General features: G+C 46.6%; 1 pseudogene; it reads left to right on the top strand.

Annotated features, from left to right (window-relative positions):
- Nucleotides 1-3,998: 3,998 nt before the first annotated feature.
- Nucleotides 3,999-4,119, top strand: LOC136643402 (5S ribosomal RNA; annotated as a pseudogene).
- The last annotated feature ends 307 nt before the right edge of the window (nucleotides 4,120-4,426 follow it).

The following is a 4,426-nucleotide window of genomic DNA, read 5'->3' as shown; positions in this document are numbered from 1 at the left end:
TAGATTAGGCGTCAGATGGCTTTTTTGTGTTCTTTCCGAGCAAATGTCTGCAAAAGCATGAGTCTCTGAGAACCATCCATTTGATTGCTTGTAAAGTTTGCAGTGTGCCCACAAAGGGTCAGAATTGTGGTTGGCAACCTTCAGTCTCGAAAGACTATGGTACAAGCCTACAGCACCCGGTATTCCCAGGCAGTCTCCCATCCAAGTACTAACCAGGCCTGACCCTGCTTAGCTTCCAAGAGATCAGACGAGATCTGTGCAGGGTAACAGGGTCAAAGCTTTGCAGTCATTCAGTCTTTCCAGTTCCCCTCTTAGAGTGCTTGCAGCTACTGTCATGGGGATGCTGGGTATTATCCCCTTTAGGAAGAAAAGCAGATTTGGAAGGATGACTTTAAACAGATAAACGGTGGGACTGGAAAGTGTTCAGCAGCCCCTTTCCTCCACTCACTCAGACTGGCAGACTCTCAAAGTCTCTTTTTCTTGGAATTCAATTCATGTGTGTCCTTTATAACATCTAGCATGAACCTCAATGGTAATTAAGGATAGTCATTTGCTCTTGGGTCTTTTGGAATACCTTCAGAAGCTTTTTTAGAATTGTCAATCCACGGCTATGGACCCGATCCAATGCAGCACCAAATTAAGGAAAGAAACATTCCCTTACCTGAAGGATGCCTCTGTGACTGCCCCCCACCTCAGGATGCAGCACATGCCCCATTGGCACAGCTGCATTGGCACTGGAAAGTTGGATAGGATTGAGTCCTAAGTCTTCCTGGAGGACTGAGTCCTAAGTCTTCCTTTTCTGGAGGAAAAATCCATTACAGGGTACAAGCCATGATGTGCATGTGCAACCACCTGATTTTAGAAATGGGCTATGTCAGAATGCCAGATGCAAGGGAGGGCACCAGGATGCAGGTCTCTTGTTATCTGATGTGCTCCTTGGGGCATTTGGTGGGCCACTGTGAGATACAGGAAGCTGGACTAGATGGGCCTATGGCCTGATCCAGTGGGGCTGTTCTTATGTTCCAAATTCAGATCTACGAAACGCCAACCCCATTCAAGTGTTTAGAAGTTCACAGATTCAGCCACAAGTCACAACATGCATTATCCATTCAGCAAAACATCTTTGCCACATGGGAGTCTGTCTTCAAAGTGATTCAGGGCATAGTCCTAACTGCGCCCTGGGCCAACACAGGTCCCCTGCACCAGCCCAGGAGTCGAAAATGTGCCATAAACCACGTTTGCACTTCCATCAAAGTAAACCACACCAGCACATGGAGATACACCATCCCACGGAGGCCAAATTCAGTCTCCGAGGCAGCAGGAGAAGGCAAGTCCACAGTGGCCAAGCTCAGCCAGAGTGGTGGTCTGTGGGGTGTGGCGGAGGGCAGGGAGGAGGTGTTTTGGGGCAGGGGAAAGGTAGCCAGGTCCATGAGCAGGGAGTAGGAGGCAGAGCCAGGATCTGGCAGTTATGCTGAATCCTAGCCCCTGTTCCCAGGTGGCACAGAGTCCTGGCTTCTCTGTTCTGTTTGGATCTGTGCCATTTGTCAGGTGGCACAGATCTGAGTAGACCCATTGGGGCTGCTGCAGCTCTCCCCAGGTAAGGGAAAAGTTTCTCCTTGCCTTGGGCCAAGCCTCAGTCAGCCTCAAAATTGCACTGGATACAGCCCAGGCCCGCCAGCCTGCCTGTTCTGGCGCAAGTTAGTATTGCTCTGCCCATTATTTTGAAGACATAAGGTGATATATCTCTCATGGACTTCAGCTATGCATTGGAGAGGGGGATGCAATGATCCATTCTTAATACATCTAAATGATAGAGGGAAAAGTAAACAATACAATGATACCAATGATACCAACCAAATCAAAGTGAACGTTTCAGTGAATCACATAGTCATACTACGACATGAATGGATCAGCATTTGGAAGATTCTGCAGTGACTGGAAATCTAAACTCGGGCTCTGTTATAATCCCAACAGGTTCATGGTTTGCAGCAAGGTCAGATGTGACAACATTTTGGAGGTTGAGCTGACACTGATTTGACACAACTATCTGTTTGCCATATTGACACCTTCCTATTCTTGCTGCCTCCAGATCTCCCCACCACCACCACCATCTTGCAATGACCACAGTCTACAGGAAAAGAGCACAGATAAATAATAAATCAAGATCTTGTGCTTTATTTTCTACAGAACATTTCTCGAGCAGCTGTTGGTGATGCATTGGTTTTGTGATGTTTTCTTGCATTCAGCATGAACACAGGACAAGAGAAGCTGACAAAGATACAAGGGTGGCAAAGTGGCTGTAACATCTATGCACACTTTGGCCTGAATTTTGCATGTACCATCCATGTCTGACTGAAATGGACAGTACAGTAATAGCTGAAGAGTGACATTTTAGAAGTGATTTGGTTCAGAAACCCAGACCTGTAGAGAAGAATAAAAAGATGATAGGATTGGGTCCTAATCCTGTTACAAAGATTCCCAGACTGTGATCCCCCTTATGCTCTGTGGTGACTTGTGATGCAATGCTTCCCCCCCCCCCCAAGTCTTACTTGGAGCCCATGGATGTTAGTTCTGAGTTGTGGCCTGCAACCCATTCTATTGATCTCTGTGGAGCTCATAATGCCTTCTGGACATGACAGGAAGTTGGGGAAGCAAACCAGAAGTAAACTGGAAGTCCCTTCCACAAACCAGAAGTAACTTCTGGTCACATTCTGGTCGGGAGGCATTCTGACGCCTGTAGAGGCAGAGGGTCATGGGCTGGAACAACCCTGAAGCAGCTTCTGAATGTAAGGCTTTTGGGGGCAGCATTGAGCATTGGGTCACGACTCTCCAGTGAGACACTTAGGGAGTTTGGGAAACACTGGATCAGTTTGGGAGTTTGGGAAACACTGGGTTAAATCATAGCCAACTACTAGTTAAGAACATAAGAACAGCCCCATTGGATCAGGCCATATCTCACATCGGCCCACCAAATGCCCCAGGAAGCACACCAGATAACAAGAGACCTGCATCCTGGTGCCCTCCCTTGCATCTGGGAGGCTTCAGATGTGATTGTGCCTATTGTGATATGAATGTGTGTTGGCATGAGCACTGTCTATGTGTGTAGAACAGGGGTGCTCAATAGGTGGATCTTGATCTACCGGTAGATCGTGAGGCAAAATGAGTAGATCGCAGAGCCCTGTCTCTCCAAACTGTTAATATGTCAGTTTCGTCTAGACGAAACTGACATATTTAGCTGACACTAAACTGACACTTTAGCTGCTCTTCAGGCATGCAGCAACAAAACTGACAAAACTAACTAGACTCCAGCAGGGGCTCCATACATTAAAGGGGGTGTCTGTCAGACGCTTCCTTCCCCCCTGGTAGATCTCTGGGCCTTGCTGGGTTTCAAAGTAGCTCTCAAACCAAAAAAGTGTGAGCACCCCTGGTGTAGAAGTTTGCTTTTGCGCAGAAATCTTCCTTTCGTCCTTCCTGGACTGGACCAAATGCATCTACCTGTTATGTAGCTCATACACTCTTTAAAACATTTTGAAATTTAAATTTTACAGATGCCATAGGTTAAATATATATATGAAAGGCCAAATGTTTTAAATCACCATACAGCTCTTCAACTCATTAAAAACCTCATGCTTTCCCCCTGACTGTAGTAAAAGCATGGAAAATGCTATCTGGACATTCTGCATGAAATAGCACATTCATGTTCAAAATTGCTGCAGGCTGCCAATGGTTCTGCTATCAGTCTGAGTTAGTAAAGGATCAAAGCACTGACAAGTTTAACCTTGTTAAAAAGTTTACCATGCAGTCAGCCTATGCTTTAGTTCTCATAAGCTTTTTGTGCATAAAAGAACAGCTCAGAATCCTTCTCTATTGTATTTTTGATATTATCAATCCATACTTGAGGAATGGTTCTGTGTTGCTTTCCTTTCTTCTGTGGAAAACCAAGAAATATTAAAAACATATCAGGAATATGATTTGTTTTAGGAAACAAATGACATAGTTCATATGACCAGGCTTTACCCTGCACATACCCGATCTTATCTGATTTTGGAAGCTAAGCAGGGTCAGGCCTGGTTAGTACTTGGATGGGAGACCACCTGGGAATACCGGGTGCTGTAGGCTTATACCATAGTCTTTCGAGACTGAAGGTTGCCAACCAGGCTTTACATCCATGTTGGTAAGAACATGGGGGCAGAGGGAGGGGGCAGATGGGGCCCAGGAGAAGGACAGATCAGGCCTGGGAGGGGAAGGGAGTGGCAGCAGCAGATACAGCTGAATCCTCTCCCCCTCCTGGGCCTGAAATCCCAACACGAGGCTGCTCAGATTTGCACCACCAATTTTGCTGGTGCAGTCCTGAGTAGCCCCTTCGGAGCTGCTGGGGCTTTCCTGGGGGCAAGGGGACAAATGTCCCCTTACCTATGGGAGACCT

The sequence above is a fragment of the Tiliqua scincoides genome, chromosome 2 (genome assembly GCF_035046505.1).
Source record: "Tiliqua scincoides isolate rTilSci1 chromosome 2, rTilSci1.hap2, whole genome shotgun sequence".
Lineage (NCBI taxonomy): Eukaryota > Metazoa > Chordata > Lepidosauria > Squamata > Scincidae > Tiliqua > Tiliqua scincoides.
The sequence above is the reverse complement of the archived record's forward strand: the minus strand, read 5'-3'. Positions and strand labels throughout refer to the sequence as shown.